Source organism: Armigeres subalbatus, chromosome 1, assembly GCF_024139115.2.
Source record: "Armigeres subalbatus isolate Guangzhou_Male chromosome 1, GZ_Asu_2, whole genome shotgun sequence".
Classification (NCBI taxonomy): Eukaryota; Metazoa; Arthropoda; class Insecta; order Diptera; family Culicidae; genus Armigeres; species Armigeres subalbatus.
The window spans coordinates 162870532-162884690 of record NC_085139.1 but is presented as its reverse complement, the minus strand read 5'-3'; the positions used below and the strand labels follow the sequence as shown (position 1 = coordinate 162884690).

Genomic DNA, 14159 nt, shown 5'->3' with positions numbered 1-14159 from the left:
TTTTCACAGTGAGAAGAGAGAGATAAGGAGTGAGAAGTGAGACGTCTCAATTTTTACTTCTCACTTTTCACAGTGATAAGTGAGAAAATTAGGAGTGAAAAGTGAGACGTCTCACTACTCACTTCTCATTTCGCACGGCTCACTCACTCATTTCTTACAGTTACTTTCTACAGTAAAAAGTGACATGGGGAGAGAGAATTGAGACGTGTCACTTTTCACTCCTCATTTCCCACTTCCTACTGTGAGTAATGCGAAGTGAGAAGTGAGACGTCTCACTACTCACTTCTCACTACTCACAGTGAGAAGGGGGAAATGAGGAGTGAAAAGTGACACGTCTCAATTCACTCTCCCCATATGCCACTTCTCACTGTAGAAAGTGAAAAGTGAGAAATGAGAAGAAAGTAGTGAGACTCCACACTATTCACTTTTTACAATAAGAAGTGAAACGTCTCACTACTCACTTCTCAATTCTCACTTCTCACTTTTTACAGTGAGTGGTAAGAAATGAGAAGTGAGTAGTGATTCATTTCACTTCTCACTCCTCATTTCTCACTTCTCACTGTAAAAAGTTAGAAGCGCGAAGTGATTGGGGAGATGTCTCATAACTCACTTCGTGCTTCTCACTTTTGAGTGAGAAGTGAGAATTGGATGTCTCACTTTTCACTCCTCATTTCTAACTTCTCACTGTGAAAAATGAGAAGTGAGAAGTGAGTATATAGTGACAGATCTGTCCTGTTCGGCCAAATGTCCTATTCGGCCAAATGACCTTTTCGGCCAAATGACCTTTTCGGCCAAATGAGCTATTCGGCCAAATGACCTATTCGGCTAAATGACTTTCGACCGGATGGGCTTCGGCCTAATGGTTTGTTCGGCATAGTGGCATTCGACCAAATGGCTTTTGACCGACCCTTCCTCGTTCAGTTCATAGACATTTCGAACGATCTGGTTTCGTTGTGCTTTGTGCGGTCGAGAAATAAATCAATTGATATGCGTTTGATCGTGTTCCTGCTTGGTGTGCAGGTAGTTAGTTCTGCTTTGTGCGGCCGAATTAAAATCGTTGCATGCGTTGGATGCATCTGCCCAGTAGAAAGCGAAAGGAGTTGATAATGCCTTATTTAAAAGAACGCGTCTGCTCGGTATAAGGCGAAGGGAAGAGGAATTCAGTTAGAATAATTATCATTGAAATCATTATGGATTTCAGCTTAATTACATGCAAGGTGGGATAAATTCTTTTGGATTGTGATTTAACATCTTCTTTGAAAGGATGCATCTGCCCGGCATAAATCGAAAGGAGTTGATAATGCCTTCTTTAAAAGAACGCGCCTGCCCGGTATGAGGCACAGGGAGGAGTAACGCCTTCCTCAAATGGATGCTTCTGCCCTGTATAAGGCGAAAGGAGTTGATAATTCCTTCTTTAAAAAACACGTCTGCCCGGTATAACGCGAAGAAAGGAGTAACGCCTTCTTTAAATGAATGCATCTGCCCGGTATATGGCGGAAGGAGTTAATAATGCCATCTTTGAAAGAATTCATCCTCTCGGCATAAGGCGAAGGGAGCGGTAACGCCTTCTCTAAATGGATGCATCTGCCCGGTAGAAAGCGAAAGGAGTTGATAATGCCTTCTTTAAAAGAACGCGTCTGCCTGTTATAAGGCGAAGGGAGCGGTTAGGCCTTCTCTAAATGGATGCATCTGCCCGGTAGAAAGCGAAAGTAGTTGATAATGCCTTCTTTAAAAGAACGCGTCTGCCCGGTATAAGGCGAAGTGAAGAGTAACAAATTCTTAAAATGGATGTTTATTCCCGGTATAAGGCGAAAGGACTTGATATAACATTTTTTTAAAAGAACGAATCTGCCCGGTATAAGGCAAAGGAAAGGGTTATGCCTTTATTAAATGGAAGAGTCTGTCCGGTACAAGGCGAAAGGAGGATGTAATGTCATATTTAAATTAATACGTTTTTTCGGTATAAGGCGAAAGATAGAAATAAAGAATTATTCATAAAAACGTTTATCCGTAACAAGGTAAAGAGAGGAGATAATCCCTTCATTATATCTGGCCCATCTGCCAGATATTATAAAAGAATTGTAAGGGGGAATTCCTTCCTTAGCCATACGTGGCTGCCGAGCAAGTGATGAACTTTGTATATAACTTAAAAATCACTCTAATAAAGTTTGAAAATAAGCAAGACTATACTGAGGAGGATTTCACATTGCTCGACTGGTATAGAAACAACAGCACAACTCGCGTGGATCACTGAATTTACACGGAAATAATTTTTAGTGGAAATGCAAAATACTTATAAAGATTCAGAAGGATTTCCCGTGGAAAATTAAAAGAATTTCTCAAAGGAAACCCAAAAGAAATTCTTTTGGAAAATCAGGAAAAAAGCGTATGAAAATTAAGGAAAACTACCATGGAGCCTACCAGAAAAAAAATGTTGAAAAATATAGAAGAATTGTTGAGGAATAAAATATAAAAAAGACATTTTCAAATCTAGAATAATTTCCAGGTGAATTTAAACTTTCCCGTAGTTAATATTCTTGGCGATATTCCGCAAAAACCCACCCAAATGTCTCGTGGAAAATAAATGACTAAAATTTCTGTCGGCGTAACGCCGAGCAAAATAGCAACGTTTTTTTTTTCGCTTTGGTGCACATCTCTAGACAGGAATTTTCCAAATTGAGAAGGCCATCATGAATGCCAGACTTCGTATAACACTTGAGGGGTTGGGTCAATGTTTCAAAAGTAATCGATCCAGCATATCATTGCCCAAAGTCTTGTGAGTGGTGTCCAAGGGCAGGGCGCGACCATTTGATTATGGATTGGAGATTCAATAAAGCAATGAAATAGAAACCTAACCATAATATTATAGTTTATTATTTGAAAGCTTGAAGACAACACGCTTTGAATCTAATTGATTTAAACAGAAACTTTAATAGGCCGTCCCACATTATATCGTGTTTAAATAGCTCACAGTTGAGAATGGCTTGACTAAAACGAGATAAAATATTTATCCTCGTCAATTAATTGAAGAATCGTTCATCATATTTTTCAACTGTTATATATTTGCATTTGCAAAAAAAAAGTAATATGTTTAGTCCCAATCGAGAATGTTATCGTTGCACATTTCCTGTTGATCATCGGTTTCAGCATCCATCACCAGCCGCCACATGCTAGATTGGTATCGTTTGCTTATTTCGTCCCACATAATGTGTAACCAATGCAAAATACCGCCAAAGCGATACGATTCGAGACGCGCTCCGATATTCCAATCAGCCAACAACCCACCAGTCAGTGATGAACTGATGTTGCACGCTGATGTTGCGATGTTACGCAACCGCAGTACGCATAAATTTACGTCTTCCTATTATTCATTTTCCACTTGCCTACTAACGACGCGAATTCGAATATTGTTAAGGTAACTCGTTGGTGGTGTATTGAACTGAGGTTGGGGTCTGTCGACTTCGCAAAGTCACCGATAGCGACGGCGACGCTGTATATGTCGTTCGTTGCCTACACATCTACGAATGCATCCAACCAACAGAATCAACTTAACTACGATGGTACTCAACGGCGGGCTTGGGGTTTTGGAGTGCGTGTTTTGGTTTGGAACAAGACTTAAACTCCGCCAGCCACACGGAAAGTGTTTACGTAATAAATTGCCGTTGATATAAGGTTAACGATTATTACGACACGGCTGAGATGAAGTTCGAAAACGAGGAGCAAATAAATAATCACTCTCGCGCGCGCGCTGGAGGTTTGTTTATTTACATCGACGCTTAGTGCCAGTGCCGTCGACATCGGTGCTGTTGGCCGCCGCCGCCGCCGTCGTGCCACCACGAGGTAATCTTTTCTGCGTGAACCAAAGCCTCAGTTGTGGACCAGTAGTGCATCAATTGGATACCAAATACCGATCTACGGGGTTTGCGGGGTGAATAATCGGCTTGCTATGGGTTAACCAATTCGGAATGGAATTTATGAATTTAGGATTCTGGGTTGCTTACAACAGCAAACTTCATACGAATGTCTCATTATGTGGAGGAATTAAGGAGCTTCAGCTTCGTCATTACGAAGAAACTTGTTCATGAAAAAGTTGATTATGAAAATTCTGACTATATTATAGTTGACTACTAGCCTATAGTAAATAGGACTTAGTAGAAGATTCAGAAGAAAAACTCACATGTTTCGGTGTAAAGTTCGACTTTCTTATTATATTTGCTGTCATCATATACGCTTAGAATCATTTTTAAAAACAATACTCTGTGCTTTTTTTAGCAGAAACCCAGTTTGACTTGATGTAGCTATCTCTATGCAAAACAAAAACACCCATTTCAATCAATTTCCCGCGACAACAACAGTGAAATAACTTAACAGTGATGAATCACTTCTAAGCCGGGGCGTGAAACTCTGTTATCGAGGTATACCAACAAGCGACAAATGTTTGCATTTCCTACACGACGTGGTAAACCGATAAGGCCTTGGGTAACACGTCGGGCGGAAGGTGTTCTGGAGCACTTAGTCATCAGGTCAAACCAGATGTGTTTACTTTCAAAGTATGCTCTACACTTGCGTCATGTGTATGGAAGTTTGTCGTTCTAAAAAAAAACACATCCGCCGTTAAGGTTAAACCTTTTCCCATTGGATTATATAAATAAAATTCGATACCACCCATCACCATCAGCCAACGACCCGAGAATCGTTGTTATCGCTTCGGATAACCGGTGACTTCCTCTGTTTATTTATTTTGAGTCTGGCGTTGATTGTTTATTATTTCAACCAATCATTTGAAACACAAAACGCATGGCCACTATGAACGTCTGGTACCTGTATCAAGGGGTTCGAGAAAGTGAGATGCAAAGACCTGCTTAATCCTAAATAAACTGCATTTTTAGTAAATAAGCTGATTCCAATAAAACTTAAGCCTGAAATATTATATTACGTTCCGATTATATCGACATTTTCATAATGTGATTTTTAGTTATAGACTACATGGACCGAATCGAATGGAAAGGCCTCTGTTCTGCTTTAACAAGTTTCAGCGAAGAATTCAAAATTATGTAAAAATAAGAGACAGGCATATCCAGATTTGACCGGAAAAGTTATACCAAGAAAAAAAAATCAGCTGTTACCTAATTGACCGATCATCTTGCGAAAATTACCACATGCTACTCTATTATAAAACTATTTTCGCCGGTAGCAAACTAAATTGCCTAAACGGCGCCATCAAAACGAACAAGAAAAAAAAAACGCCGAAATTACGTCCCCCCATCTGTCATGTTTTCATTTAAAATTGAATTACCACATCTGCGTCTGCCTGCCTGCGTGGAAATTGCGATCCATTTCGATGCTCATGTTTTTATGAGCAACAACAACATTAGCCAAGCTCGCTCACCATGCACAAAGAATTCACTTTCCTTTCCTCATTGTTCCAATCTACATAACATCTCGTTGTGCCCGTGAAGAGGCCGAAAAGTCGTGATGCACCACCAGCAGGGCAGGGGCATTTAATAGCTTTTTCCTCCATCTCGTCGTAGTCATCGTATACAACTGGTTGAGCAGCTGGTTACTTCATCTCACTTGCATCCTATTATCATTTCTGTGTTTTGTTCCGTTTTCCACAATAAGTGAAGTAACTCCGACAATTGGTACTGCAGTTCCCATGCTGAAGCGCGGCTTAAATAGTTACTAGAGACGAGAGTAAGAGTTCATTAACGCTTACAAAACAAGTGGCGGTGAAGTTTCCTGGTGGTGGATTACGTTGAAGTATCTTTCTAAATAGTGTTGACTTCAAATGAATATAACCTGGACAAATATCGTATAGGTCAGGCTATTAACAATAGAAGGCTACTCTAAGGTCTGGAGCTAACCTGCCTTGCTAAACAGAACCTGGTTTTGTCTCCCACCTTCAACAGATACATTCGCATATCATCTGGACACCTCCCGTCACCCCAGTCGAATCAGCTTGTGCTGAATCTGACAAGGCTGATGCTATTGATTCTTCAATCTATAATGCGTGTAACCGTCAAGCGTTACAAATAAACAAATATCTGAGTGAGAATAATTTTGACTGCGATTTTCAAATGCTTGTCAACTACCAAAGTGAATAGGGTTGGTTCAGAACACTGTTCGCTCTGGTGGGCGCAACTTTGCTTGGTGTTGGTAGCAGCATGAAGGATTCCATTGGTAGCTGGCATGCTACCGCTATAGCATACGGAACGGATGGAAATGTGGACGATGGCCGAAAGGAGGTGCCGGGAGGCGAACAATGCGAAGCCGTCGTCTCTTGGTTTTTCGACAGTCAAAGTGAATAGTTCGATAAAATTTTCCCTCCGAATAGTAATTTGTTAAAAGTTTTGTTGGCTGGAGAGCCTGCACTCTTTCCGAAACCGGTTGCTTTAGAGTAAATTGGGCGAGTTCAGCCGAACCCTCCATCGTCAATTCGAAGAGTTCCGTCATCCGTCGACCTATTTTGGACATCCGTCCACAAGTCGTGTAAGGACAACGTCATCCGTAAACCCTCCAACCGGCCACGTCATCCATTGGCCAAACCATTCATCGGCAAACCTGCGAGTTCCGCATCGCTCCATTCGTCGGCCATCCCGACGAGTCACGCCATCCGTCGGCCAAACCATCCGTCGACAATTCGGCAGGTTCCGCCATCCGTCAACCCCTTTTTGGACCTACGCCGACACATCGTCGGCCATAACTACCGAGTACAAAGTAATCCATTATTCGGCGGCTGAACCATCGACATTCCGGCGAGTTCCACCATCCGTCGACCCATCTTGCGCATTCGACAACAAATTGAGGACAACGTCAACCGTCAGCCATGCCGGCGTCAGAACCAGAAAACCAAGCCAATCTTGCGAATATCGTCATCCGCCAGCACGTGCTGTCCGGCCATCAGTTGACCGAACCGTCAATCCAAGCCACCCGTCGGCTAATCCATCGAGCCGAGACCCACATCGCCATGGCCTTGTAGGCAGTCTGACATTGTCACCACCGTGAGTAAACTGTTTGTAAACTAGCCCACAAGCTTCCGATTTTAAGCAAGTCCGAAAACCTCCCCATTACCTCCATCGACCCTGGGACTCGAGGACTAAAAGAGGCCTTGCATTGACAATCGTTGGCTATAGACCAGTAGTCTGGGGCTTAGCACTGTTCCTCTTCTAGGACCTGTCGACGGTTCCTCGAGGTTCCTCGTACCAGTAACGGTATCACGTGTTACGTTTTTTGTCCGATTTTAATAAGGCCGTTACAAATCTTATATATTAAAATCGTGGGCTTCGTGGCCTTGTGGTTAGTGACGTCAATCGTTTAGACGCATGTGCTGTGGAGTGAGGGTTCGATTCCCACCCCGGTAAGGAGATAACTTTTCGTAAATCGTTGTCTCATGCTAGCACGAGCAGGAGAAATTAACTCAATAATAGGGGAAACTGGGGTAATATGCACCCCCGGAGCAAAACGACCCTTTGGTATTTTTGAGTACATTTTCGGCAGTTTTTCGAAAGTATTTACTAAAAATTCAAAAATTCGTTTTGCCCCGGGGGTGCATATTACCCCAGTTTACCCTACCTCATTCTGTTGTTTATGCCATACTCTGTTATGAACTACCCTTGCATAAGAGGTGAAATACCAAAAATAATACAGAAAAAAAATTAATGTGCACAATACTTCATGCATAACATACTCTGTTATTACAATTCCAAACGCATCACAAATTATTATTCGTTGGTATTGAAAAGCTCCATGGTTATGGCAGCCTATAACCATGGAGCACCTAAACGACTTCGAATTGGCGGATGACGTTGCACTCCTCGCGCAACGGCGCTCTGATATGCAGAGTAAGCTCAACGACCTTGCCGATCGCTCCTCCTCGGCAGGTTTAGTCATCAACGTCAACAAAACCAAATCGTTGGATGTAAACACGGTGACTCCTTCCAGTTTCACAGTAGCCGGGCAACCAGTGGAGAATGTTGAAAGCTTCCAATATCTTGGTAGCCAAATGGCGTCAGACGGCGGTACCAAGATCGACATAGGCGCACGGATCAAGAAAGCAAGGGCTGCCTTTGCGAGTTTAAGAAATATCTGGAAAAACAGGCAGATAAGTGAACGCACCAAAATACGAATTTTCAACTCTAACGTGAAATCTGTGCTGTTATACGCTAGCGAAACATGGTGTGTATCAGTGGAGAACACTCAACGGCTGCAGGTGTTCATTAACAGATGCCTGCGGTATATAATTCAGGCCTGGTGGCCTCACAACTGGATCTCAAACAACGAGCTCCATCGTCGTTGTCACCAGAGGCCGATAACAACAGAAATTCGGGATCGGAAGTGGGGCTGGGTCGGCCACACTCTACGTAGGGGCGGAAACGAAATCTGTAAGCAAGCATTAGACTGGAACCCAGCGGGACATCGCAGCAGAGGCAGACCCAGAGGCTCATGGCGGCGAAGCCTCAATAAAGAAATAAAAGAAGTCGACCGAAATCTAACCTGGCAACAGGTTAAAGCGATAGCCGGGCATCGCTCAGGATGGAGATCTTTCAAGTCGGCCCTTTGCACCACCGGAGGTGTACAGGATCCATAAGTAAGTAAGTAAGTAATTGAAAAGCTACACATGTTATGCTTAATGTATTTTGCATATTAATTTTTGCTATAATTTTTTTATGGTATTTTACCTCTTATACAAGGCCAATTTCTGTTACCGAGGTCGTCGCTCCTGCTCGGGAGATGTTAAGTGTTCAGTCTGTGGTGCGAGCTCTGGTCAAAGACGATGATTCTGTATGTCTGTCAAAATCAATCGACCTTTCCTGTCAGAAGTAAAGGTGCTCAATCGATTCTCAATTTATTCAACATTAACTTTACGAAAGTATCTACATTTTTTTTTATTTAAAACGAAAAATCAGAAAAATGCTGCAATCTTGTTTTGGCCTAACAGTCGCCCGATTCTGGACCAATCAACATCTGGTCGTTCACACGTGCAGTACTGAGACAATAAAACGCGATATTTTTTTCACGAGAAAGGTTAAAATTGTTTTGTTTCCGTATCCGCATAACTCGGTATGGATGGATGGATGGATTTTCTTCATATCTTCAGCTAATTTGTATGTAACAATCTCCTACGGATTTTTGGAAAATTTTCTCACATGAAAATGAGTAAAACTGGAAAATTGTGAAACATTAAGTTTATAAAGCCAATATTTTTATTTATTAGGTTAGTAGATTTCACCTAATGTGCTAACTGTTTCGGACCGAACCTGTCCATCGGTACTTATTTTGTTGGCAATCTTCTCCTTTGGTCATTTCCCAACCGCATTGATTTTTTATTCACAAAATATAAAGAACAAATAGGGAAGAACGTTTATCATAAATATAATAGCCCTGTTTGTCTGTCCGGTGACTAGCCAACCAGACGCAGCACGCGGGGAAATTCTCACAAAAAATAAAATATTTGACACTTCAATTCTTTTTTACTATCAGATGCAGAAAACAAAACCAGTAACAACCTCAGACAACCAGACACAGCATTTGATGAAAAAATCACAGACAACAGACGTTGAAAATTTTATTTGAAAAAAAAAAAACACTTGCCATGGGCGCTACTGCGTCCACAAATAAACTAGTTATAGTACAATATTGAAATTTGTGATTATTTATTTTAGAGCGTCTTAGGGGAAATGCTACAAGGTTAAAAGACTATTATTCTTCCATTTGCTTCCACTATTCACTTTTTATGTATCCACAGATACGTATTTCGTTTCCTACTTGGAAGCTTCTTCAGTGTCGATAACAAACACTGAAGAAGATTCCAAGTAGGAAACGAAATACGTATCTGTGGATACATAAAAAGTGATTAGTGGAAGTAAATGGAAGAATAATAGTCTTTTAACCCATTGAAATTTGTGTTGCTGTGCATCATCACTAAGAAAAAACAGACAAGTTTTGTTTGGGGCAAACGCGTTTTTCTCAAATCGCGTTTTCTCAAAATGGCGCAAGTTTGCGCAAGATTTTCCGTGAGAATCTGAAAGTACACATCCCAAATATGATCCATGACTAAATATTTTCGTGGGTAAATGCGGGGGAAAAAGTGGCTGAATTTTACCTATGAACCTTATCCACAGACAAACAGACGTAACAGCTAGAACAAATTCCTGAAAAAATCATCGCCCTGTTACTTTATCACCATCTCGCGTGCATGTTGTACAAGATGTTGTTTAGTACGACAATGTCAACAGACGGCGCTAGTGTGAAATGTCAAACCTGAAGGTAAACGATGCGCTCGCTTCTATGTGTGAAACAAGTAATCCGAAATTCAATACGACCTACCAGAGCTTGGGCGATGGGAATTTCATCAGTTTTACGTCTGTTTGTCTGTGCCTTATCTATAAATGCTATATGTAAACCTTGGTTTAATATAAGAAATACCTTTCGAAAACTGATACGAAGTGAAGCAAGATATTGAAGAGAAAAACCGCGTTTTTACCTTTTCTCAACTTTGATAACTAATATCTCAGACTCATAGGGACCTGAAATTGTATGGTTTTCTTATCTTGTGTATCTACTTTCGAAAAAAAATAGTGAAAAAAATATCGGTGAAAGTCGATTTTCCGATTAATGTCCGCCTAAATCCCATAGTGCGCTCCCAGCTGCTATCAATGTACAAGCGTGAAAGGCGGATTGAATACTCACTCCATTCCAGAACTCTTTCATAAACTCACGCTCGCTTATGGTTCAACTTGAATTTTCCCATACCTGACGTTTGTTTTTGAGGGCTTTCAAAAATCTAAACTGCTGTGAAAACCACATTTCTTGAGATGGATTCCAAATTTCGATATCAGAATCAAACCATGGTACGGTTCTTTGAATTATTCTAGTTCTGCGTCCCATAAGGTACCCCGGGGCAAGTGAAAATACGGGGTAAGTGGGTACTATGGCTGCCGATTAATCGGTGAACGTTTTTAATTATAACAATGTTCTAGAAAGATGAAGCAGAACTATCGACGAATTCACCTGACACAAAAATATTTGGAATCAAAAACATTTACGGCACCATACTAATGGTATTGTTCAATCATGACTTTGAACTACCGGCAAAATCTACTACTTTTATTTTAATTCAATGGATTTACAACAAAATAGTCATTTATAAATTCATCATTGATGTGGAAAGTGAATATTTTGAGCAATTAAATAATTGTGTGGCATCGAAAACGATTTAAAAGTTTTGATTAAAGCCAAAATCGGCAATTTACATTTGCCCTTGAGTTTAAACATACATGGGGCAAGTGGGACATATTTGAACAACATTTTCGATACAGCCATTTAACCTATTTTTAGATTGTTGTCTAGTGAAACATAATTACGACACTCATATATCATATGGATTTGAATCAAATGCAGTTGATATCGTTGATTCCGTTGTTAAGAAGTAGTGTACAGTTGATTTACCAAATGTGTATGTGTACTTTCTGAAAATTAGGAAAACGCAATGACTATACGAAATTTTCCGTTTACAGTACAAATAATCTATTTATTCTACAACAGATCTACAGGTTTTGTCTGGTGTTTTGTTATTTTTGAGCTTCGCATCAGATTCACAGATTTTTACTTAAATAAAGTGCTTAAGACATAAATTGGCCATTTCGTTCTATTACATATTTAAAACACTGCGCATCGCCTGAATAAAAACGTTCCTTTTGAAGTTCTAATTTATGTACTAATTTGTGTTTCAAACAGAGAAACATTCATTCGAAAAGTGAACAAAGATTTGTTTATACTTTCCATCTAACACATTTGTTAAGAAAGTAAGCTAATAGAAGCCAGGCAACAGTCAGTTAAACAGTGAACCGGGTGTTGTCTTGTTTTTATATCTGCTAACATTGTTATCCCTTTTTTTGCAAAATCAAAAGTCTGACAAGCAATAAACCTCCATCCATGATATGAAATACTATAACTCATAAATTGCATAAACATTATATCTACATTCTTCAAATTAGTTTCGTTCGACAGTATAAAGCAGAATAGGTCCCACTTGCCCCGTTTGAAGGGGTAAGTGGGTCCCACAGGTAAATTTATTTATGTCACCACCAATATTTTTTGTAACTGAATAAATGGCTTACAACAAGTCCACACTTCATCAACGGAAGCATATGGTGATGTATCCGTGGTTAATGTCCTGAAATACCCTGTTTTCTAAGAATGCGTTAACATTTTTTCTGAACTAGCGTTTTTTTAGGTCCCACTTGCCCCGGGGTACCTTACTATCCGTACATTTTCAGGTTTGCTTGGGTTGATTGAGAGGCGATCGATAGAAAACTATTTTGCAGCTCCAGATTCTTGTACATCTGCTTGTTTATGGGTTGGAACCCGAGCAGGAGCGACGACCTCGATAACAGAAATTGGTATGAACTAGCCTTGCATAAGAGGTAAAATACCAAAAAATAATACCAAAAATTTATATGCAGAATACTTGAGGCATAACATACTTAGGTATTTCAATACCAAACGAATAATAATTGGTTATGCATTTGGTATTGAAATTCAATTTAATAACTGAGTATGTTATGGCTTAAGTATTCTGCATATAAATTTTTGGTATTATTTTTTGGTATTTTACCTCTTATGCAGGGCTAGCTCATAACAGAGTATAGTATCAATAACAGAATTAGGTATAATTGAGCCAATTTCTCCTGCTCGGGAATCACCGCACTGCCATGGATTAACCTACGCGGTAGACGGGTATCGTTATATCGCCTTAGCACACCGAACTCCTACCGATTATGAGTAAGCACGTTGATCTTCGATAGGTGTGACTACAGAGGGGTAAGCTCGGAAACCTCGTTCAAGAAGCCATACAGACGGGTACCGACACATTACCGATATGGTGGGCAGTGTAGTTTGCCTCCGCGCTGTACCTACTGGAAACGATGGTAGGTCAACACTGGTTGTCGTGACCCGGCGACTAAATGAGCTACAAACGAGGGAGCGCGGTAGCGCATTGAGGCTAACGTCAGTAAGGTCTCAATTACGGTACTGACAGGCGTGTATATGGCTGTGTGTTCTGGATATCGTTATACTGTGTAAGCGAGGGCCGACAGTCGAGCCATTTCACTTTCCTTAGTAAAGCCGGATGACACCGACTCGAAACGGCGGGTGGGCTAATGATCAGGCTGCCTTCCGTCCCATAAAACCGTGGCGGGCCTTGCGGTACGTTTTCCAATCCAGCCACCTAGTCGGTGACTAGGTAGAAGTAGGCTCAGATGATACTACCTGACTAACGCCGATCTGGCTCTGAACACTCCAGGTGTCACTCTGAAGTGTCAACCCACGCATGGCCTCCCTGCATGCTTGCATGCATAGACAACCATGAGATCATAAAGGCGACTGCTTCTGTAGGATTCGATGGCAGCTACAAGAGGGATCCATAAGATATGTTTAATTCTCCAAGAGTTGGCGGTAGGGGCGCTTTTAGCGCAACGGGAGATCCTTTCGCAAAAAGGGGTCTATTGAGGTATCCTCCACTATGGAGGAGAATGGTGAGGAGGCAGTCACTAACGAGCACGGCGTTAGGACTCCTCCAGCGGTGAGGGAAGATAGCCAGAGTGGTGCCCATCGACATGCTCGGCGGTTAACTACCCGGGATCCGGTTAGTCGCCGAGCAACTCGATGACATCATCGAGTTTACGAGCGTTCGATATAATATCAGCAAGGATCTGCAACAGAAACTGCTGATACTTCGACAGTCTGTTCAAGCTGCAAAGCGAGAACAAGGCACGCTCATTAGGAGGGAGGTGGGAAGTGAGAAGGTCGAGGTAGGCTCGTAGACCGAAGCCTTCTCCTTCCAAAGCGGTACGGAGGAGACGCAAGAAGTGATTGAGGTCGCCTCGAGTGTCAACGAGGACTGGACTGCGGCGCGCCCCAAACGCGCCAGACAGCAGTCGGGGGGTGAGCCTATTAACATCGAACGTCGCACGATCTGCAGGACCATACGGCGGTTGGTCGCTACGGGCAGCGGTGCGGCCAAATCCGAGAAGGAACCTAATCGCCAAGAGAGGGTACCCAATCGAGCGAAGCAACGAGAGATGGGCACTGATGCAGCCCAGGCTACTGAACATCCGGGTGATGTTAGCCAACCTGTCAACTCGTTTAGCAGGACCAAG

At 41.6% G+C, this 14159-nt stretch overlaps 1 protein-coding gene across 2 annotated transcripts in view; it reads right to left on the bottom strand.

Annotated features, from left to right (window-relative positions):
- Positions 1-14159, bottom strand: part of LOC134205456 (ras-GEF domain-containing family member 1B-like) — a 217105-nt gene that overhangs the window by 97151 nt on the left and 105795 nt on the right. The gene's annotated exons all lie outside the window — the stretch shown is intronic.